Consider the following 12,886-nt stretch of genomic DNA (forward strand, 5'->3'; position numbering starts at 1 on the left):
ATCCTAACCCTGAATAGACAATCACCCTGCACAGTTACACAGTCAGTGATCTTTATCCTGAATAAACAGTTTCTCTTTGCAGTTAAACAGTGAGTGATCCCCATCCTGAATAAAAAGTGATTCCTTTGATACCCTGAATAAGTGAATCTGTGCAGGAACGCCGTGTGTGATCCTTACTCTGAATAAACAGTGACTCTGTACAGTTGCACAGTGAATGACCCTTACTCTGAATAAACAGTGACTCTGTACAGTTACACAGTGAATGACCCTTACACTGAATAAACAGTGACTCTGTACAGTTACACAGTGAATGACCCTTACTCTGAATAAACAATGACTCTGTACAGTTACACAGTGAATGACCCTTACCCTGAATAAACAGTGACTCTGTACAGTTACACAGTGAATGACCCTTACCCTGAATAAACAGTGACTCTGTACAGTTACGCAGTGAATGACCCTTACCCTGAATAAACAGTGACTCTGTACAGTTACACAGTGAATGACCATTACTCTGAATAAACAGTGACTCTGTACAGTTACACAGTGAATGACCCTTACTCTGAATAAACAGTGACTCTGTACAGTTACACAGTGAATGACCCTTACCCTGAATAAACAGTGACTGTACAGTTACACAGTGAATGACCCTTACTCTGAATAAACAGTGACTCTGTACAGTTACACAGTGAATGACCCTTACCCTGAATAAACAGTCACTCTGTCTGGTTACACAGCGAGTGACCCTTACCCTGAATAAACAGTAATTCTGTCTTGTTACATGGTGAGTGATCCTTACTCCGAATAAACAGTGCCTCTGTACAGTTACACATTGAGTGATCTTTACCCTGATAAACAGTGACTCTGGACAGTTACACAGTGAGTGATCTTTACCCTGGTAATCAGTGACACTGGACAGTTACACAGTGAGTGATCTTTACCCTGATAAACAGTGACTCTGTACAGTTACACAGTGAGTGATCTTTACCCTGATAATCAGTGACTCTACACAGTTACACAGTGAGTGATCCTTACCCTGAATAAACAGTTTCTCTTTGCAGTTAAACAGTGAGTGATCCCCATCCTGAATAAACAGTGACTCTACACAGTTACACAGTGAGTGATCTTTGCCCTGAATAATCAGTTACTCTGTACAGCTACATAGTGAGTGATCTTACACTGAATAAACAGTGACTTTGTACAGTTACACAGTGGGTGCTCCTAACACTGCTAAATAAACAGTGACTCTGTATAGTTACACAGTGATTGATCCTTGGCATGAATAAACAGTGACTCTGTATTTTTACACAGTAAATGATCCTTACCCTGAATTAACAGACACTCTCTGCAGTTCAACATTGAGTGATCCTTAGCATCCTAAATAAACAGTGACTCTGCAGGTACACAGCAATTGATCCTTGGCATGTATAAACATTTTCTCTGCACAGTTACGCAGTGAGTGATCCTTACCCTGAAGAAACAGTGACTCTTCACAGGGAGTGATCCTTGCCATGAATGAACAGTGACTCGGTACAGTTGCACCATGAGTGACCCTTATCCTAAATAAACAATGACTCTGTACAGTTACACAGTGACTAATCCATACCCTGCTGAATAAACAGTGACTACTTACAGTTACAGAGTGAGCGTCCCTTAAACTGAATAAACAGTTTCTCTTTGCACTTAAACAGCGAGTGATTCCCAAACTGATTAAACAGTGACTCCTTTGATACCCTGAATAAGAGAATCTGTGCAGGAACGCCATGAGTGATCCTTATCCTGAATAAGCAGTGAATCTGTACAGTTACACACTGAATGACCCTTACACTGAATAAACAATTACTCTGTACGGTTACACAGTGAGTGATCCTTACACTGCTGAATAAACAGTGACTTCTTACAGTTAGACAGAGAGTGACCCTTACCCTAAATAAACAGTCACCCTGTACAGTTACGCAGAGAGTGATCTTTATCCTGAATAAACAGATTCTCTTTGCAGTTAAACAGTGAGTGATCCCCATCCTGAATAAACAGTGACGCCTTTGATACCCTGAATAAGTGAATCTGTGCAGGAACGCCGTGTGTGATCCTTACACTGAATAAACATTGACTCTGTACAGTTACACAGTGAATGAACCTTACTCTGAATAAACAGTGACTCTGTACAGTTACACAGTGAATGAACCTTACTCTGAATAAACAGTGACAATGTACACATACACAGTGAGTGATCCTAACCCTGAATAAACAGTCACCCTGTACAGTTACACAGTGAGTGATCCTTACCCTGAATAAACAGTTTCTCTTTGCAGTTAAACAGTGAGTGATCCCCATCCTGAATAAACAGTGACTCTACACAGTTACACAGTGAGTGACCCTTACCCTGAATAATCAGTTACTCTGTACAGCTACATAGTGAGTGATCTTTACCCTGAATAATCAGTTACTCTGTACAGCTACATAGTGAGTGATCTTTACCCTGAATAATCAGTTACTCTGTACAGCTACATAGTGAGTGATCTTACACTGAATAAACAGTGACTTTGTACAGTTACACAGTGGGTGATCCTAACCCTGAATAAACAGTCACTCTGTACAGTTACACAGTGAGTGACCCTTACCCTGAATAAACAGTGACTCTGTACAGTTACACAGTGAGTGACCCTTAGGCTGAATAAACAGTGACTCTGTAAGGGTTACACAGTGATTGACCCTTACACTGGATAAACAGTCACCCTGTACAGTTACACAGTGAGTGATCCTTACCCTGAATAAACAGTTTCTCTTTGCAGTTAAACAGTGAGTGATCCCCATCCTGAATAAACAGTGACTCTACACAGTTACACAGTGAGTGACCCTTACCCTGAATAATCAGTTACTCTGTACAGCTCTGAGATCTGAGTGATCTTTACCCTGAATAATCAGTTACTCTGTACAGCTACATAGTGAGTGATCCTTACCCTGAATAATCAGTTACTCTGTACAGCTACATAGTGAGTGATCTTACACTGAATAAACAGTGACTTTGTACAGTTACACAGTGGGTGCTCCTAATCCTGCTAAATAAACAGTGACTCTGTAAACTTACCCTAAATTAACAGACACTCTCTGCAGATCAACATTGAGTGATCCTTAGCATCCTAAATAAACAGTGACTCTGCACAGTTTATTTGCAGAGTTTAAACAGTTTATTGTTTAATTGATCCTTGGCATGTATAAACATTTTCTCTGCACAGTTACGCAGTGAGTGAGTGATCCTTACCCTGAATAAACACTGAATCTGTACAGTTACGCAGTGAGTGATCCTTACCCTGAATAAACAGTGACTCTGTACAGTTACACAGAGAGTTATCCTTAACCTGAATAAACAGTCACTCTGTCCTGTTACACAGTGAGTGACCCTTACCCTGAATAAACAGTGACACTGTACAGTTACACAGTGAGTGACCCTTAATCTGAATAAACAGTGACTCTGTACAGTTACACAGTGAATGACCCTTACTCTGAATAAACAGTGTCTCTGTACAGTTACACAGTGAATGAACCTTACTCTGAATAAACAGTGTCTCTGTACAGTTACACAGTGAATGAACCTTACTCTGAATAAACAGTGACTCTGTAGTTACACGGTGAGTGATCCTAACCCTGAATAAACAGTCACTCTGTCTCGTTACATAGCGAGTGACCCTTACCCCAAATAAACAGTAACTCTGTCTTGTTACATAGTGAGTGATCCTTACTCCGAATAAACAGTGCCTCTGTACAGTTACACAGTGAGTGATCTTTACCCTGGTAATCAGTGACTCTGGACAGTTACACAGTGAGTGATCTTTACCCTGATAATCAGTGACTCTACACAGTTACACAGTGAGTGATCCTTACCCTGAATAAACAGTTTCTCTTTGCAGTTAAACAGTGAGTGATCCCCATCCTGAATAAACAGTGACTCTACACAGTTACACAGTGAGTGATCTTTACCCTGAATAATCAGTTACTCTGTACAGCTACATAGTGAGTGATCTTACACTGAATAAACAGTGACTTTGTACAGTTACACAGTGATTGATCCTTGGCATGAATAAACAGTGACTCTGTATATTTACACAGTAAATGATCCTTACCCTGAATTAACAGACACTCTCTGCAGTTCAACATTGAGTGATCCTTAGCATCCTAAATAAACAGTGACTCTGCAGGTACACAGCAATTGATCCTTGGCATGTATAAACCTTTTCTCTGCACAGTTAGGCAGTGAGTGATCTTACATTGAAGAAACAGTGACTCTACACAGCTGTACAGGGCGTGATCCTTGCCATGAATGAACAGTGACTCTGTACAGTTACACAGAGAGTTATCCTTAACCTGAATAAACAGTCACTCTGTCCTGTTACACAGTGAGTGACCCTTACCCTGAATAAACAGTGACTCTGTACAGTTACACAGTGAGTGATCCTAACCCTGAATAAACAGTGACACTGTACAGTTACACAGTGAATGACCCTTAATCTGAATAAACAGTGACTCTGTACAGTTACACAGTGAATGACCCTTACTCTGAATAAACAGTGTCTCTGTACAGTTACACAGTGAATGAACCTTACTCTGAATAAACAGTGTCTCTGTACAGTTACACAGTGAATGAACCTTACTCTGAATAAACAGTGACTCTGTAGTTACACGGTGAGTGATCCTAACCCTGAATAAACAGTCACTCTGTCTCGTTACATAGCGAGTGACCCTTACCCCGAATAAACAGTAACTCTGTCTTGTTACATAGTGAGTGATCCTTACTCCGAATAAACAGTGCCTCTGTACAGTTACACATTGAGTGATCTTTACCCTGATAAACAGTGACTCTGGACAGTTACACAGTGATTGATCTTTACCCTGGTAATCAGTGACTCTGGACAGTTACACAGTGAGTGATCTTTACCCTGATAATCAGTGACTCTACACAGTTACACAGTGAGTGATCCTTACCCTGAATAAACAGTTTCTCTTTGCAGTTAAACAGTGAGTGATCCCCATCCTGAATAAACAGTGACTCTACACAGTTACACAGTGAGTGATCTTTACCCTGAATAATCAGTTACTCTGTACAGCTACATAGTGAGTGATCTTACACTGAATAAACAGTGACTTTGTACAGTTACACAGTGATTGATCCTTGGCATGAATAAACAGTGACTCTGTATATTTACACAGTAAATGATCCTTACCCTGAATTAACAGACACTCTCTGCAGTTCAACACTGAGTGATCCTTAGCATCCTAAATAAACAGTGACTCTGCAGGTACACAGCAATTGATCCTTGGCATGTATAAACCTTTTCTCTGCACAGTTACGCAGTGAGTGATCCTTACCCTGAAGAAACAGTGACTCTTCACAGGGAGTGATCCTTGCCATGAATGAACAGTGACTCGGTACAGTTGCACCATGAGTGACCCTTATCCTTTATAAACAATGACTCTGTACAGTTACACAGTGACTGATCCATACCCTGCTGAATAAACGGTGACTACTTACAGTTACAGAGTGAGCGTCCCTTAACCTGAATAAACAGTTTCTCTTTGCAGTTAAACAGCGAGTGATCCCCAACCTGATTAAACAGTGACTCCTTTGATACCCTGAGTAAGTGAATCTGTGCAGGAACGCCATGAGTGATCCTTATCCTGAATAAGCAGTGAATCTGTACAGTTACACACTGAATGACCCTTACACTGAATAAACAATTACTCTGTACACTTACACAGTGAGTGATCCTTACACTGCTGAATAAACAGTGACTTCTTACAGTTAGACAGTGAGTGATCCTTACCCTGAATAAACAGTGACTCTGTACAGTTACACAGAGAGTGATCCTTACGCTGTTGAATAAACAGTGACTTCTTACAGTTAGACACTGTGTGATCCTTACCCTGAATAAACAGTGACTCTGTACAGTTACACAGAGAGTGATCCTTACGCTGTTGAATAAACAGTGACTTCTTACAGTTAGACAGTGAGTGATCCTTACCCTGAATAAACAGTGACTCTGTACAGTTACACAGAGAGTGACCCTTACTCTAAATAAACAGTCACCCTGTACAGTTACACAGTGAGTGATCTTTATCCTGAATAAACAGATTCTCTTTGCAGTTAAACAGTGAGTGATCCCCATCCTGAATAAACAGTGACGCCTTTGATATCCTGAATAAGTAACTCTGTGCTGGAACGCCGTGTGTGATCCTTATCCTGAACAAACAGTGAATCTGTACAGTTACACAGTGAATGACCCTTACACTGAATAAACAGTGACTCTTTACAGTTATACAGTGAGTGACCCTTACACTGAATAAACAGTGGCTCTGTACAGTTACACAGTGAGTGACTCTTACACTGAATAAACAGTGACTCTGTACAGTTACACAGTGAGTGACTCTTACACTGAATAAACAGTGACTCTGTACAGTTACACAGTGAATGAACCTTACTCTGAATAAACAGTGACTCTGTACAGTTACACAGTGAATGAACCTTACTCTGAATAAACAGTGACTCTGTACAGTTACACAGTGAGTGACCCGTACACTGAATAAACAGAGACTCTGTACTGTTACACAGTGAGTGATTTTTACCCTGAATAATCAGTTACTCTGTACTTTTACATAGTGAGTGACCCTTACGCTGAATAAACAGTGACTCTGTACAGTTACATAGTGAGTGATCCGTAACCTGAATAATCAGTTACTCTGTACTGTTACACAGTGAGGGTCCTTACCCTGAAAAAACAGTGATCTGTACAGTTACACAGTGAGTGATCCTAACCCTGAATAGACAATCACCCTGCACAGTTACACAGTCAGTGATCTTTATCCTGAATAAACAGTTTCTCTTTGCAGTTAAACAGTGAGTGATCCCCATCCTGAATAAAAAGTGATTCCTTTGATACCCTGAATAAGTGAATCTGTGCAGGAACGCCGTGTGTGATCCTTACTCTGAATAAACAGTGACTCTGTACAGTTGCACAGTGAATGACCCTTACTCTGAATAAACAGTGACTCTGTACAGTTACACAGTGAATGACCCTTACACTGAATAAACAGTGACTCTGTACAGTTACACAGTGAATGACCCTTACTCTGAATAAACAATGACTCTGTACAGTTACACAGTGAATGACCCTTACCCTGAATAAACAGTGACTCTGTACAGTTACACAGTGAATGACCCTTACCCTGAATAAACAGTGACTCTGTACAGTTACGCAGTGAATGACCCTTACCCTGAATAAACAGTGACTCTGTACAGTTACACAGTGAATGACCATTACTCTGAATAAACAGTGACTCTGTACAGTTACACAGTGAATGACCCTTACTCTGAATAAACAGTGACTCTGTACAGTTACACAGTGAATGACCCTTACCCTGAATAAACAGTGACTGTACAGTTACACAGTGAATGACCCTTACTCTGAATAAACAGTGACTCTGTACAGTTACACAGTGAATGACCCTTACCCTGAATAAACAGTCACTCTGTCTGGTTACACAGCGAGTGACCCTTACCCTGAATAAACAGTAATTCTGTCTTGTTACATGGTGAGTGATCCTTACTCCGAATAAACAGTGCCTCTGTACAGTTACACATTGAGTGATCTTTACCCTGATAAACAGTGACTCTGGACAGTTACACAGTGAGTGATCTTTACCCTGGTAATCAGTGACACTGGACAGTTACACAGTGAGTGATCTTTACCCTGATAAACAGTGACTCTGTACAGTTACACAGTGAGTGATCTTTACCCTGATAATCAGTGACTCTACACAGTTACACAGTGAGTGATCCTTACCCTGAATAAACAGTTTCTCTTTGCAGTTAAACAGTGAGTGATCCCCATCCTGAATAAACAGTGACTCTACACAGTTACACAGTGAGTGATCTTTGCCCTGAATAATCAGTTACTCTGTACAGCTACATAGTGAGTGATCTTACACTGAATAAACAGTGACTTTGTACAGTTACACAGTGGGTGCTCCTAACACTGCTAAATAAACAGTGACTCTGTATAGTTACACAGTGATTGATCCTTGGCATGAATAAACAGTGACTCTGTATTTTTACACAGTAAATGATCCTTACCCTGAATTAACAGACACTCTCTGCAGTTCAACATTGAGTGATCCTTAGCATCCTAAATAAACAGTGACTCTGCAGGTACACAGCAATTGATCCTTGGCATGTATAAACATTTTCTCTGCACAGTTACGCAGTGAGTGATCCTTACCCTGAAGAAACAGTGACTCTTCACAGGGAGTGATCCTTGCCATGAATGAACAGTGACTCGGTACAGTTGCACCATGAGTGACCCTTATCCTAAATAAACAATGACTCTGTACAGTTACACAGTGACTAATCCATACCCTGCTGAATAAACAGTGACTACTTACAGTTACAGAGTGAGCGTCCCTTAAACTGAATAAACAGTTTCTCTTTGCACTTAAACAGCGAGTGATCCCCAACCTGATTAAACAGTGACTCCTTTGATACCCTGAATAAGTGAATCTGTGCAGGAACGCCATGAGTGATCCTTATCCTGAATAAGCAGTGAATCTGTACAGTTACACACTGAATGACCCTTACACTGAATAAACAATTACTCTGTACTCTTACACAGTGAGTGATCCTTACGCTGTTGAATAAACAGTGACTTCTTACAGTTAGACAGTGAGTGATCCTTACCCTGAATAAACAGTGACTCTGTACAGTTACACAGAGAGTGACACTTACCCTAAATAAACAGTCACCATGTACAGTTACACAGTGCGTGATCTTTATCCTGAATAAACAGATTCTCTTTGCAGTTAAACAGTGAGTGATCCCCATCCTGAATAAACAGTGACGCCTTTGATGCCCTGAATAAGTAAACCTGTGCTGGAACGCCGTGTGTGATCCTTACACTGAATAAACAGTGACTCTGTACAGTTACACAGTGAGTGATCCTTAACCTGAATGATCAGGTGCTCTGTACTGTTACATAGTGAGTGACCCTTACCCTGAATAAACAGTGATCTGTACAGTTACACAGTGAGTGATCCTAACCCTGAATAAACAATCACCCTGCACAGTTACACAGTCAGTGATCTTTATCCTGAATAAACAGTTTCACTTTGCAGTTAAACAGTGAGTGATCCCGATCCTGAATAAACAGTGACTCCTTTGATAACCTGAATAAGTGAATCCGTGCTGGAACGCCATGAGTGATCCTTACACTGAATAAACAGTGACTCTGTACAGTTACACAGTGAGTGATCCTTACCCTGAATAAACAGTGACTCTGTACAGTTACACAGTGAATGACCCTTACCCTGAATAAACAGTGAATCTGTACAGTTACACAGTGAGTGATCCTTACCCTGAATAAACAGTGACTCTGTACAGTTACACAGTGAATGACCCTTACCCTGAATAAACAGTGAATCTGTACAGTTACACAGTGAGTGACCCTTACCCTGAATACACAGTGACTCTGTACAGTTACACAGTGAGTGATCCTTACTCTGAATAAACAGTGACTCTGTACAGTTACACAGTGAGTGATCCTTACCCTGAATAAACAGTCACTCTGTACAGTTACACAGCGAGTGACCCTTACCCTGAATATACAGTAACCCTGTCTCGTTACATAGTGAGTGATTCTTACTCTGAATAAACAGTGACTCTGTACAGTTACACATTAAGTGATCTTTACCCTGATAAACAGTGACTCTGGACAGTTACACAGTGAATGATCTTTACCCTGATAATCAGTGACTCTGGACAGTTACACATTGAGTGATCTTTACCCTGATAAACATTGACTATGTACAGTTACACAGTGAGTGATCTTTACCCTGATAATCAGTGACTCTACACAGTTACACAGTGAGTGATCCTTACCCTGAATAAACAGTTTCTCTTTACAGTTAAACAGTGAGTGATCCCCATCCTGAATAAACAGTGACTCTACACAGTTACACAGTGAATGATCTTTACCCTGATAATCAGTGACTCTGGACAGTTATACAGTGAGTGATCTTTACCCTGATAATCAGTGACTCTACACAGTTACACAGTGAGTGACCCTTACTCTGAATAAACAGTCTCTCTTTGTAGTTAAACAGTGAGTGAACCCCGCGCTGAATATACAGTGACTCCTTTGATATCCTGAATAAGTGAATCTGTGCAGGAATGCTGTGAGTGATCCTTACCCTGAATAATCAGTTACTCTGTACAGTTACTCACTGAGTGATCCTTACCCTGAATAAACAGTGACTCTGTACAGTTACACAGTGAGTGATCCTTACACTGAATAAACAGTGACTCTGTACAGTTACACACTGAATGACCCTTACACTGAATAAACAGTGACTCTGTACAGTTACACAGTGAGTGATCCTTACCCTGAATAAACAGTGACTCTGTACAGTTACACAGAGTGATCCTTACTCTGAATAAGCAATGACTCTGTACAGTTACACAGTGAGTGACCCTTACCCTGAATAAACAGTGACTCTGTACAGTTACACAGTGAGTGACCCTTACCCTGAATAATCAGTTACTCTGTACAGTTACACAGTGAGTGACCCTTACCCTGAATAATCAGTTACTCTGTACAGTTACACAGTGAGTGACCCTTACCCTGAATAAACAGTGACTCTGTACAGTTACCCAGTGAGTGACCCTTACCCTGAAGAAACAGTGACTCTGTACAGTTACACAGTGAGTGACCCTTACCCTGAATAATCAGTTACTCTGTACAGTTACACAGTGAGTGACCCTTACCCTGAATAAACAGTCACTCTGTACAGTTACGCATGAGTGACCCTTACCCTGAATAATCAGTTACTCTGTACAGTTACACAGTGAGTGACCCTTACCCTGAATAATCAGTTACTCTGTACAGTTACACAGTGAGTGACCCTTACCCTGAATAAACAGTGACTCTGTACAGTTACCCAGTGAGTGATCCTTACCCTGAAGAAACAGTGACTGTACAGTTACACAGTGAGTGACCCTTACACTGAATAAACAGTCACTCTGAACAGTTACACAGTGTGACTTTTACCCTGAATAAACAGTGACTCTGTACACTTGCACAATGAGTGACCCTTACCCTGAATAAACAGTGACTCTGTACAGTTACACAGTGAGTGATCCTTACTCTGAATAAACAGTGACTCTGTACAGTTACACAGTGAGTGACCCTTACCCTGAATAAACAGTGACTCAGCACAGTTACACAGAGAGTGACCCTTACCCTGCTGAATAACCACTGACTCTGTAGAGTTCTACATTGAGTGATCCTTACCCTGAATAAACAGTGACTCTGTACAGTTACACAGAAAGTGATCCTTACCCTGAATAAACAGTGACTCTCTACATTTACACAGTGAGTGACCCTTACCCTGAATAAACAGTGACTCTGTACAGTTACACAATGAGTGACCCTTTCCCTGAATAAACAGTGACTCTGTACAGTTACACAGAGAGTGACCCTTACCCTGCTGAATAACCAGTGACTCTGTAGAGTTCTACATTGAGTGATCCTTACCCTGAATAAACAGTGACTCTGTACAGTTACACAGTGAGTGACCCTTACCCTGAATAAACAGTCACTCTGTACAGTTACACAGTGAGTGACCCTTACCCTGAATAAACAGTGACTCTGTACAGTTACACAGTGAGTGACCCTTACCCTGAATAAACAGTCACTCTGTACAGTTACACAGTGAGTGACCCTTACCCTGAATAAACAGTGACTCTGTACAGTTACACAGTGAGTGACCCTTACCCTCAATAAACAGTGACTCTGTACAGTTACACAGTGAGTGACCCTTACCCTGAATAAACAGTGACTCTGTACAGTTACACAGTGAGTGATCCTTACCCTGAATAAACAGTGACCCTGTACAGTTACACAGTGAGTGATCCTTACCCTGAATAAACAGTGACCCTGTACAGTTACACAGTGAGTGATCCTTACTCTGAATAAACAGTGACTCTGTACAGTTACACAGTGAGTGACCCTTACCCTGAATAAACAGTCACTCTGTACAGTTACACAGTGAGTGATCCTTACCCTGAATAAAGAGCGACTCTGTACAGTTGCACAGTGAGTGACCCTTACCCTGAATAAACAGTGACTCTGTACAGTTGCACAGTGAGTGACCCTTACCACTGCACTGAGTAGTGGACCAACCCTTGTTCTGTCAGATTCATGAACCCGGACCACTGAGCTCAATTCTCTCATGTTACCCAAACAGAGCTGAGTTAATGTTGCACATACTGGAGCTGAAATCCAGACTCTCTGCTCCGTAGACTGACTTCAAGCCTGAGTGATGGTCTCCCATTGTTGCCTTCTGTCCCACACAGTTTGCTACATTTGGAAAAGTCATTAATATATAGTAAACGTGGATGTTTGTGTGTGAGTAAGAGGAGAGTTCTTTGAATCTCATTGTGAATAATCCCTGATATTACAATTGAATTTTCATATTGTGTCTGTTTGCAATTTGAGCCCAGGATTGGCAGTGAGCTGCGCATTGCATGTTTCAGTGCGAGATTAAAGAGCTTTGGGATATTTGAGTTGTGGCCTGTGGGAAGTGAGGTTGGGTGGTGAGTTTGGAAGGGTTCTCGCTCTTCCTGTTTTGTCGGACACTCTGTTCCCTTCAGCTGACGATTTGCTGCCAGGATCCAAACTGCAAACAAATCCAGCTCAGCAACCTCTTCACATTCACATTCTCGATAGATTCAAGCTGCCTTGGTATCAGCTCCTGTCAACAGAGCTCTTACGCACTCAACAGTTATTTGTTCTGAGGTTGTCTGGTTGAGATTTCCGACCCTGCAGCTTCGCTGAGGTCAATC

Source organism: Carcharodon carcharias, chromosome 10 (genome assembly GCF_017639515.1).
Source record: "Carcharodon carcharias isolate sCarCar2 chromosome 10, sCarCar2.pri, whole genome shotgun sequence".
NCBI classification, from domain to species: Eukaryota; Metazoa; Chordata; class Chondrichthyes; order Lamniformes; family Lamnidae; genus Carcharodon; species Carcharodon carcharias.